Source organism: Babylonia areolata, chromosome 12 (assembly GCF_041734735.1).
Source record: "Babylonia areolata isolate BAREFJ2019XMU chromosome 12, ASM4173473v1, whole genome shotgun sequence".
Classification (NCBI taxonomy): domain Eukaryota; kingdom Metazoa; phylum Mollusca; class Gastropoda; order Neogastropoda; family Buccinidae; genus Babylonia; species Babylonia areolata.
In genome coordinates this window covers 32221357-32232086 of record NC_134887.1, presented here as the reverse complement: position 1 = coordinate 32232086, position 10730 = coordinate 32221357, and the positions used below count along the sequence as shown (strand labels likewise).

The 10730-nt window shown below is 47.5% G+C and overlaps 1 long non-coding RNA gene across 1 annotated transcript in view; it reads left to right on the top strand.

Moving 5' to 3' along the window:
- The first annotated feature begins 356 nt into the window (after nt 1–356).
- The window catches only part of LOC143288154 (uncharacterized), a 98878-nt gene continuing 88504 nt past the window's right edge, over nt 357–10730 (top strand). The window contains exons 1-2 of the long non-coding RNA XR_013056043.1: nt 357–401; nt 1544–1768. This is a non-coding gene — a long non-coding RNA (uncharacterized LOC143288154). The remainder of the gene's footprint in view (nt 402–1543; nt 1769–10730) is intronic.

Here is a 10730-nt window from a genome sequence, read left to right as displayed (position 1 = left end):
CTCAACACCACACACCACACACCACCATACACCACATACCACACACCACACACCACCTCACACCACACACCACCTCACACCACCACACAACTCAACACCACACATCACCACACACCACCTCACACCACACACCTCACACCACACACACCACAGCAGCATCAGCGCCCGCACTGGCGCAGTGGGCTCCCTGCCTCCCTCGGAACTCACCGGACACACACACACACACACACACACACACACACACACACACACACATCCCACCCCCTCTCCCTGCACCCCACCCCTCCCCCTCCCCACCGCTACCGCTCTGCACAGGCCCCACAGGAGACAGACACACAGGGTCTTTTGGTGGTGGTGGTGAATCTCTATCACTGAGGCGGCTCTTCCACTTGCCTGCTGCCGTGCGTCTGTCTGTGTGTGTGTCTGTCTGTGTGTGTGTGTCTGTGTGTACTGTCCGCCAGTTTGGAACTCTCGTGATTTCTGGAAAACATCGTTAAGGATTCTTTTCTGAGCGAGCGTTGTGTGGTTCGGTAGCAGAGTTTTTTTTTTGTTGTTGTTGTTGTTGTTGTTTTATTTTATTTTATTTCATTTTATTTTATCTTACTTTCATTATCATTATTTTATTTTATTTCAGTTTTTTTATGAAAAGGTTCCGAGAGCTCTCGAACGGATTTTTTTTTTTTTTTTTTTTTTTTTTTTTAAAGACTGTTGTTTGAATGCAGGCTGTAATTTCTCGGAAGGAGTGGGAGGATTTATAAACGAGTGTTACGATTGTCTGAACAGGATTGAAAAAAAAAAAAAAAAAAGATTTCTGAAAGCTCTTGAAAGTTTTTGTTTTTACGTTGTTTAAGAATATTGTATGGCACGTTGTTCTCTCTCTCTCTCTCTCTCTCTCTCTCTCTCTCTCTTTCTACATATATATAAAGGATTTAAAGGATTTCTTGAGATGCATCCGAAGCTTTTAAAGGAGATGTAAGGAGTTTGTACTGATGCGCATTTAAACTTGAAGAAAAAAGTATTTTAATATAATCTTTATATGGGAGAGTCTCATATTTCTTTGACATGATATTTCAGCCCTCAGTTCGGTTAAAACCACCGGCTTGTTGTGTGTCAGAATATCTCATCTTCCTCTTGTTCGTTAATTAACTCACTCAGTACGACCAGTCCTCTCTTCTCCTCTACACAGACCCCTCGGATGTCCAGTGGGTGTCTGAATGACCCAACCTTTAGCTTCCGTCGTCAGAATTGTGGTATTCTTTGTCAACATTCACCTCTACAGTGTAAGAGCCTTCCGCTTGTAATATTTTGATGGTTGTAATTGGGGTGAAACGCTGTTAACGTCGTCTCTTTCGCCGTTTGGATGGAGAGAGTTAATGTAACGGTCTGCCACTCCCAACGTTCACTCGTGTACACGAGAGAGCTTTTATTTGCATGACCGTTTTCAACCCCCTGCCATTTGGGCAGCCACACTCCGTTTCCGGGGGTGGGTGAATATCTCATGATGTGTCGAAGGATTTATTATTTTCTGAACGTTTTGTTGTAGGGTTTCCTCTCAATATTAATTCTCTATTGACATACTCGTCGCACCGTGCGTCACCGAGTGTTGTAAAGGATCGTGACTTTGTGAGTATTTCTATTTGACTGGATTCTGCAACGCAATTTCGAATCTGAAAAGAAAAAGAGTGCTTCAAGCAAGAGTGCCTTTGTGTTGAAGTGTTTGGCTGTCTGCAGGCTAAAGGTTTCAAGCGCCAGAATCTCTTGGATCTACGTAAGTAATTGATCTATCACTGTTTTCGATTTCTATATGATTTTTGTTTCTGTGCTGTCTTGAATTCTATGACATATTTCTAGCTCTTTGCTTTTCGCTACTTTTTTTTTCTTCCTGTTTTCTTTTCATTTCTTGTATTTCTTACTGTCTTCATTTTTCTTTCTTTCTTTCTTCTTCTTCTTCTCCTTCTTGTAGTTTTGGTCGATTCTGCGTTTTGGTTGTAAAGAAATGAGGAAAATACTGTTACATTACTCAGTGGAACAGTGTGTGTGTGTGTGTGTGTGTGTGTGTGTGTGTGTGTGTGTGTGTGTGTGAGAGAGAGAGAGAGAGAGAGAGAGAGAGAGAGAGAGAGAGAGAGAGAGAGAGAGAGAGAGAGAGAGAGAGAGAGAGAGAGTGTGTGTGTTTATGTACTGATGAGTGTGTGCACGCGCGCGTGTGTCGGTGTTTGTGTTTGTATAGGGGGGAGTGAGAGAGAGCGAGAGAGAGAGAGAGAGAGAGAGAGACAGAGACAGAGAGACAGACAGACAGACAGAAGTGGGTGCTGAATAGAAAGAGAGATTGGGATTGGGGTCATGGCGTCTCATTCTTGAAAATCCATTTAGTTAAAAAAGCAATTTCGAGAAATAAATTAAAACAACAACAACAACAACAAAAATCCGAGGGAAAAAAAATCTCTGAAACAGCTTGTCTCTGTCAAAAATGTTTAGAACATTAGAATCAACTGATACAGATCGCTCTGTCTCTCTCTCTGTCTCTCTCTCTGTCTCTCTCTCTCTCTCTCTCTCTCTCTCTCTCTCTCGCCAGTCTTATATTCTGTCTGTCTGTCTGTCTGTCTCTGTCTGTTTCTTTCACTAGCCACCTAGCTCCCTGCCTCTGTCTCTTTCCTCTGTTCTCTGTCTCTGTCTCTCTCTGTCTGTCTCCCTGTCTCTGTCTCTGTCTGTCTCTCTGTCTCTGTCTGTCTCTCTGTCTCTGTCCCTCTCTGTCTGTCTCCCTGTCTCTGTCTCTCTCTGTCTGTATCTCTGTCTCTCTCTGTCTGTCTCGCTGTCTCTGTCTCTCTCTGCCTGTCTCGCTGTCTCTGTCTTTCTCTGTCTCTGTCTGTCTCCCTGTCTCTGTCTCTCTGTCTGTCTTTCTCTGTCTGTCTCGCTGTCTCTGTCTTTATCTGTCTCGCTGTCTATGTCCTTCTCTGTCTGTCTCTCTGTCTCTGTCTTTGTCTGTCTCCCTGTCTCTGTCCCTTTCTGTATGTCTCGCTGTCTCTGTCTCTGTCTGTCTCGCTGTTTCTGTCTCTGTCTGTCTCCCTGCCTCTGTCTTTGTCTCCCTGTCTCTGTCTCTCTCTGTCTGTCTCGCTGTCTCTGTCTCTCTCTGTCTGTCTCTCTGTCTCTGTCTCTCTCTGTCTGTCTCCCTGTCTCTGTCTTTCTCTGTCTGTCTCCCTGTCTCTGTCTTTCTCTGTCTCGCTGTCTCTGTCTCTCTCTGTCTGTCTCGCTGTCACTGTCTCTCTCTGTCTGTCTCCCTGTCTCTCTCTGTCTGTCTCGCTGTCTCTGTCTTTCTCTGTCTGTCTCTCTGTCTCTGTCTTTGTCTGTCTCGCTGTCTCTGTCTCTCTGTGTCTGTCTCCCTGTTTCTGTCTTTGTCTGTCTCCCTGTCTCTGTCTCTCTCTGTCTGTCTGTCTGTCTCTGTCTTTCTCTGTCTGTCTCTCTGTCTCTGTCTTTGTCTGTCTCCCTGTCTCTGTCCCTTTCTGTATGTCTCGCTGTCTCTGTCTCTGTCTGTCTCGCTGTCTCTGTCTCTGTCTGTCTCCCTGCCTCTGTCTTTGTCTCCCTGTCTCTGTCTCTCTCTGTCTGTCTCGCTGTCTCTGTCCCTCTCTGTCTCTCTGGCTCTGTCTCTCTCTGTCTGTCTCCCTGTCTCTGTCTTTCTCTGTCTGTCTCCCTGTCTCTGTCTTTCTCTGTCTCCCTGCCACTGTCTCTCTCTGTCTGTCTCCCTGCCACTGTCTCTCTCTGTCTGTCTCCCTGTCTCTCTCTGTCTGTCTCGCTGTGTCTGTCTCTCTCTGTCTGTCTCCCTGTCTCTGTCTTTGTCTGTCTCGCTGTCTCTGTCTCTCTCTGTCTGTCTCCCTGCCTCTGTCTTTGTCTGTCTCGCTGTCTCTGTCTCTCTCTGTCTGTCTCCCTGCCTCTGTCTTTGTCTCCCTGTCTCTGTCCCTCTCTGTCTGTCTCGCTGTCTCTGTCTCTGTCTGTCTCTCTGTTTCTGTCTCTCTCTGTGTCTGTCTCGCTGTCTCTGTCTTTCTCTGTCTGTCTCTCTGTCTCTGTCTTTCTCTGTCTCTGTCTCTGTCTCTCTCTGTCTGTCTCCCTGTCTCTGTCTCTCTCTGTCTGTCTCCCTGTCTATGTCTTTCTCTGTCTCCCTGCCACTGTCTCTCTCTGTCTGTCTCCCTGCCACTGTCTCTCTCTGTCTGTCTCCCTGTCTCTGTCTTTCTCTGTCTGTCTCCCTGTCTCTGTCTTTCTCTGTCTCCCTGCCACTGTCTCTCTCTGTCTGTCTCCCTGCCACTGTCTCTCTCTGTCTGTCTCCCTGTCTCTCTCTGTCTGTCTCGCTGTGTCTGTCTCTCTCTGTCTGTCTCCCTGTCTCTGTCTTTGTCTGTCTCGCTGTCTCTGTCTCTCTCTGTCTGTCTCCCTGCCTCTGTCTTTGTCTCCCTGTCTCTGTCCCTCTCTGTCTGTCTCGCTGTCTCTGTCTCTGTCTGTCTCTCTGTCTCTGTCTCTCTCTGTCTGTCTCCCTGTCTCTGTCTGTCTCTGTCTGTCTCGCTGTCTCTGTCTCTGTCTGTCTCCCTGTCTCTGTCTCTCTCTGTCTGTCTCGCTGTCTCTGTCTCTCTCTGTCTGTCTCCCTGTCTCTGTCTCTCTCTGTCTGTCTCGCTGTCTCTGTCTCTCTCTGTCTGTCTCTCTGTCTCTGTCTCTCTCTGTCTGTCTCGCTGTCTCTGTCTCTCTCTGTCTGTCTCGCTGTCTCTGTCCCTCTCTGTCTGTCTCTCTGTCTCTGTCTCTCTCTGTCTGTCTCCCTGTCTCTGTCTGTCTCTCTGTTTCTGTCTCTCTCTGTCTGTCTCCCTGTCTCTGTCTGTCTCTCTGTTTCTGTCTCTCTCTGTCTGTCTCCCTGTCTCTGTCTGTCTCTCTGTTTCTGTCTCTCTCTGTCTGTCTCCCTGTCTCTGTCTGTCTCTCTGTTTCTGTCTCTCTCTGTCTGTCTCCCTGTCTCTGTCTGTCTCGCTGTCTCTGTCTCTCTCTGTCTGTCTCCCTGTCTCTGTCTGTCTCTCTGTTTCTGTCTCTCTCTGTCTGTCTCCCTGTCTCTGTCTGTCTCGCTGTCTCTGTCTCTCTCTGTCTGTCTCGCTGTCTCTGTCTCTGTCTGTCTCTCTGTCTCTGTCTCTCTCTGTCTGTCTCCCTGTCTCTGTCTTTCTCTGTCTGTCTCGCTGTCTCTGTCTCTCTCTGTCTGTCTCCCTGTCTCTGTCTCTCTCTGTCTGTCTCGCTGTCTCTGTCTCTCTCTGTCTGTCTCTCTGTTTCTGTCTCTCTCTGTCTGTCTCCCTGTCTCTGTCTTTCTCTGTCTGTCTCTCTGTCTCTGTCTGTCTCTGTCTCCCTGTCTCTGTCTTTCACTGTCTGTCTCCCTGTCTCTGTCTTTCTCTGTCTCGCTGTCTCTGTCTCTCTCTGTCTGTCTCCCTGTCTCTGTCTTTCTCTGTCTCGCTGTCTCTGTCTCTCTCTGTCTGTCTCGCTGTCACTGTCTCTGTCTGTCTGTCTCTATGTCTCTTTCTGTCTGTCTCGCTGTGTCTGTCTCTCTCTGTGTCTGTCTCCCTGTCTCTGTCTTTGTCTGTCTCGCTGTCACTGTCTCTCTCTGTCTGTCTCCCTGTCTCTGTCTTTCTCTGTCTGTCTCCCTGTCTCTGTATTGGTCTCCCTGTCTCTCTCCTCCCATGTTTCTCTCTTTTCCCTTTCCATCTCTCTGTTTCTCTCTTTTCCCTTTCCATCTCTCTGTTTCTCTCTTTTCCCTTTCTATCTCTATGTTTTTCTCTTTTCCCTTTCCATCTCTCTGTTTCTCTCTTTTCCCTTTCCATCTCTCTGTTTCTCTCTTTTCCCTTTCTATCTCTATGTTTTTCTCTTTTCCCTTTCCATCTCTCTGTTTCTCTCTTTTCCCTTTCCATTTCTCTGTTTCTCTCTTTCCCTTTCCTCCATCTCTCCGTTTCTCTCTTTCCCTTTCCTCCATCTCTCCGTTTCTCTCTTTTCCCTTTCCTCCATCTCTCTGTTTCTCTCTTTCCCTTTCCTCCATCTCTCTGTTTCTCTCTTTTCCCTTTCCTCAATCTCTCTGTTTCTCTCTTTCCCTTTCCTCCATCTCTCTGTTTCTCTCTTTTCCCTTTCCTCCATCTCTCTGTTTCTCTCTTTCCCTTTCCTCCATCTCTCTGTTTCTCTCTTTCCCTTTCCATTTCTCTGTTTCTCTCTTTTCCCTTTCCTCCATCTCTCTGTTTCTCTCTTTCCCTTTCCATTTCTCTGTTTCTCTCTTTTCCCTTTCCTCCATCTCTCTGTTTCTCTCTTTCCCCTTTCCATTTCTCTGTTTCTCTCTTTCCCTTTCCTCCATCTCTCTGTTTCTCTCGTTCCCTTTCCTCCATCTCTCTGTTTCTCTCTTTTCCCTTTCCATCTCTCTGTTTCTCTCTTTCCCTTTCCATTTCTCTGTTTCTCTCTTTCCCTTTCCTCCATCTCTCTGTTTCTCTCCCGCCTTTTTTCATCTTCTTCTGCGATTGTAGGGGGCATGGGTCCAAACACCCACACCCACACCAACACCCACATCCCACACACCACTTCCACACCCCGCACCAACACCCACACCAACACCCCACACCCACACCCACACCAACACCCCACACCCACACCAACACCCACACCAACACCCCACACCCCACACCCACACCCCACACCAACATCCACACCAAAACCCACACCCACACCAACACCCCACACTCACACCCACACCCCACACCAACACCAAAACCCACACCCACACCAACACCCACACCCCACACCAACACCCACACCAAAACCCACACCCACACCAACACCAACACCCCACACCCACACCCACACCCCACACCCACACCCACACCAACACCAACACCCCACACCCACACCCACACCCCACACCAACACCCACACCAACACCCACACCCCACACCACCACGTCTAACAACATTTCTTCCCAGTCATTCAGCAGTGACCAACCTCCATTCGTTTTCCTTTTGTCACCCCCCCACCCACCCACCCTCCACAACTACCCCCCCCCCCCCTCTCTCCCCACTGCTGGCAGCCCTCAACCCGCCAGCAGACCCCCCACCTACAAGGTCCCTGCACCGCCCTACGCCGATCTAAGAGCTGAATTACATCACCTCATATTTATTGCCACCCCCACCCTTTGGGTTGTAGTTTGGGGAGATACGGGGGGTGGGGCGGTGGGAGAAAGATCCCAATGGGTGTGCGGTTGGGAGATAGCCAAATCACATCAACTGTGGAAGGAGATCCTAATGGGTGTGCGGTTGGGAGACAGCCAAATCACATCAACTGTGGAAGGAGATCCTAATGGGTGTGCGGTTGGGAGATAGCCAGATCATATCAACTGTGGAAGGAGATCCCAATGGGTGTGCGGTTGGGAGATAGCCAAATCATATCAACTGTGGAAGGAGATCCTAATGGGTGTGCGGTTGGGAGATAGCCAGATCATATCAACTGTGGAAGGAGATCCTAACTGGTGTGTGGTTGGGAGATAGCCAAATCACATCAACTGTGGAAGGAGATCCTAATTGGTGTGTGGTTGGGAGATAGCCAAATCACATCAACTGTGGAAGGAGATCCTAATTGGTGTGTGGTTGGGAGATAGCCAAATCATATCAACTGTGGAAGGAGATCCCAATGGGTGTGCGGTTGTGAGATAGCCAAATCACATCAACTGTGCTAAGATATTTCAGAATCGTGCTTTATAATTGTTTTTCACTATTATTACTTTTTACCAACACTCTTTTTTCTTTAAAAAAAAAAAAAGATAGGTGAAAAAAAAAACAACTGGTTAAAAGTCTGCGATAAACGGGGCGTGGAATGTTCGCAAAGTCTGGCTCCGTGATGAGGTCATCGTTCGTCAAGCATCTGACTGGATAGTTGGTGCCTTGTTGTCCGCCCACTGACGACCAACCGCATGTCGCGTCAGTCCACTTAGCAGTCTGGTCGTGAAGAGTCTCCTCTGTTGGGTGGCCTCGCGGCGACCCGGGTTGGGTGATTGGTTTTATGATGATGGTGGTGGTGGTAGTGATGGTCCTGATGATTGTGATGATTGGTGATGATATGGATACTTGTCTCCCACTTTTTCCTCGTTCGTGGGCTACAGCTCCCACGTTCACTCGTATGATCACGAGTGGGCTTTTACGTGCATGACCGTTTTTTTAGCCCCTGCCATGTAGGCAGCCATACTCCGTTTTCGGGGTTGTGCATTGCTGAGTATGTTCTTGTTTCCGTAACCCACCGAACGCTGACATGGATTACAGGATCTTTGAAGTTGCGTATTTGCTCTTCTGTGTGCGTATACACACACACACACACGAAGGGGGTTCAGGCACTAAAGCAGGTCTGCACATAATTATGTTGACCTGGGAGATCGGACAAAACCCCCCAAATCTCCACCCTTTACCAACCAGGCGCCCTTACCGAGATTCGAACCCGGGCCCCTCAGGCTGAAAGTCCAACGCTTTAACTCACTCAGTACGGCCAGTCCTCTCTTCTCCTCTACACAGACCCCTCGGATGTCCAGCGGGTGTCTGAATGACCCAACCTGTAGCTTCCGTCGTCAGAACTGTGGTATTCTTTGTCAACATTCACCTCTTCAGTATAAGAGCCTCCCGCTTGCAATATTTTGATGATGGTAACTGGGGTGAAACGCTGTTAACGTCGTCTCTTTCGCCGTTCGTATGGAGAGAGTTAACTACTCGGCTATATCAGTATCAGCAGCAAGAACATGAGACATGTCTCCGTCAGACCAAACGGAGTGGATACAGGTGGTGGACTCCTAGGAAGTGATGCATTACTGTCGACATGCACGTCAGTGATGTGAAGTGCTGAGGGATAAAGACTCGCCTTCTTCAGAGGGTGTTTCAAAGTGCTTGTGGAGTAGATTTGCCGAAGGGGAAAAAAAAAGGTGGGGGGGGGGGGGGGGGGGGGGGGGGGGGGGGGGAAGCACTTTGCTGAAAGGGTATGTTTGGAGAGATATACGGGTATATCAAGTGTGTGTGTGTGTGTGTGTGTGTGTGTGTGTATGTATGTATGTGTGTGTGTGTGTGTGTCTCTCTCTCTCTCTCTGTATGTATGTATGTATGTATGTGTGTGTGTGTGTGTGTGTGTGTGTCTCTCTCTCTCGGTGTGTGTGTGTGTGTGTGTGTGTCTGTCTGCTTGTCTTTCGGTGTGTGTGTGTGTGTGTGTGTGTGTGTGTGTGTGTGTGTGTGTGTCTGTCTGTCTGTCTGTCTGTATCGGTGTGTGTGTGTGTGTGTGTGTGTCTCGGTGTGTGTGTGTGTGTGTGTGTGTGTGTGTGTGTGTGAGTGATCACAGGAGGGCGTGTCAGAGTTTGGTTATCGCCATGTTTACACTGCTCCCTTTTCATCTGCCCGACATACAGGCATACATGCATGCATGCGTGCGCGCGCGCACGTGTGTGTGTCTGTGTGTATGCCTGTGTGTCTGTGTGTGTTTAAATTGTCTACCGTTATGTTGTTGTTGTTATTGTAATCTTTTTTCTTTGTTTTTAACTTTTTCTCAATCAAATATCTGATACATTATTTGATTCATTCTACGGCACAATCTCTTGTAATTGTCCACCCTTACTTGTGTTTCAAATGATACGTGCATGTTTGCAGGGGTGTTTGAGTGAATGCTTTTAGTGCTATAGTAAAGCACATAGAGTTGTCAGGTCAGGGGCATAGCCCTTGCTACTGGTACCATGTAACCCAGTACTACCTGCCGCATGTGAAGTCTCCCAACGACGGACCAGGCGGAGGAGGAAACCTTTCCCAACGGCTGTGAAGGCGGAAGAGGATGACCAAAGGGCATGGAGAGCTCTTATCCTTGGCTTGAAGTCCTCCTAGGAGACGGAACTTCGAAGAAAAAAAAAAACCCTGCACCTGCCGAGGCCGTCCTACACGTGGCAGTATCTGCACCTGTGGGACTGTGAGCGTCGGTAGGCGAGAGAGTGGGGAAGGGACTGTACAACTCCTCTTCACTAAAAAAAAAAAAAAGTCACCTGTGCTGGTCAGGCAACCAGGCTAATGTCGGAACGACGAGTTAGCCCTTCAACACCCAACACCTGTGGGAAGTGCTGCGCATCCAGAATCGGCCTCTTCTCCCATATGAGGACACACACCGACAGATAAACCTGCCTGCCTACTCATCCGTCGGTCCGACGGGAGACCCCATCTGAGAAAGCACATAGAGTTTCAAGAATATGCGCTTTAGCAAGACGTCTTTATAGATAAAATAGATGAATAAATATTAAGAAGAAATGAATAAGGAAAAACAACTTTGAAATAGTGATGAAGGTTGTTTCAGTTTCAGCTTCAGTAGCTCAAGGAGGCGTCACTGCGCTCGGACAAATCCATATACGCTACACCACATCTGCCAAGCAGATGCCTGACCAGCAGCGTAACCCAACGCGCTTAGTCAGGCCTCGAGAGAGAGAGAGAGGGAGAGAGAGAAAAAAAAGTAAATAAATGATAGATAAATACATAAAAAAGAACTACTACTACTACTAATAATATGTATAAGGCGCAAAAACTTGATGAAGTCAACTATAAGCGTACAAAAAACCCAAAAAAACAACAACAACAACAACAACAACAAATAATAATAATAATAATAATTTAAAATAAAATAAGTAATAAATAAAAAAAATAATAATAATTTAAAATAAAATAAATAATAATAGATAAATTAATAAA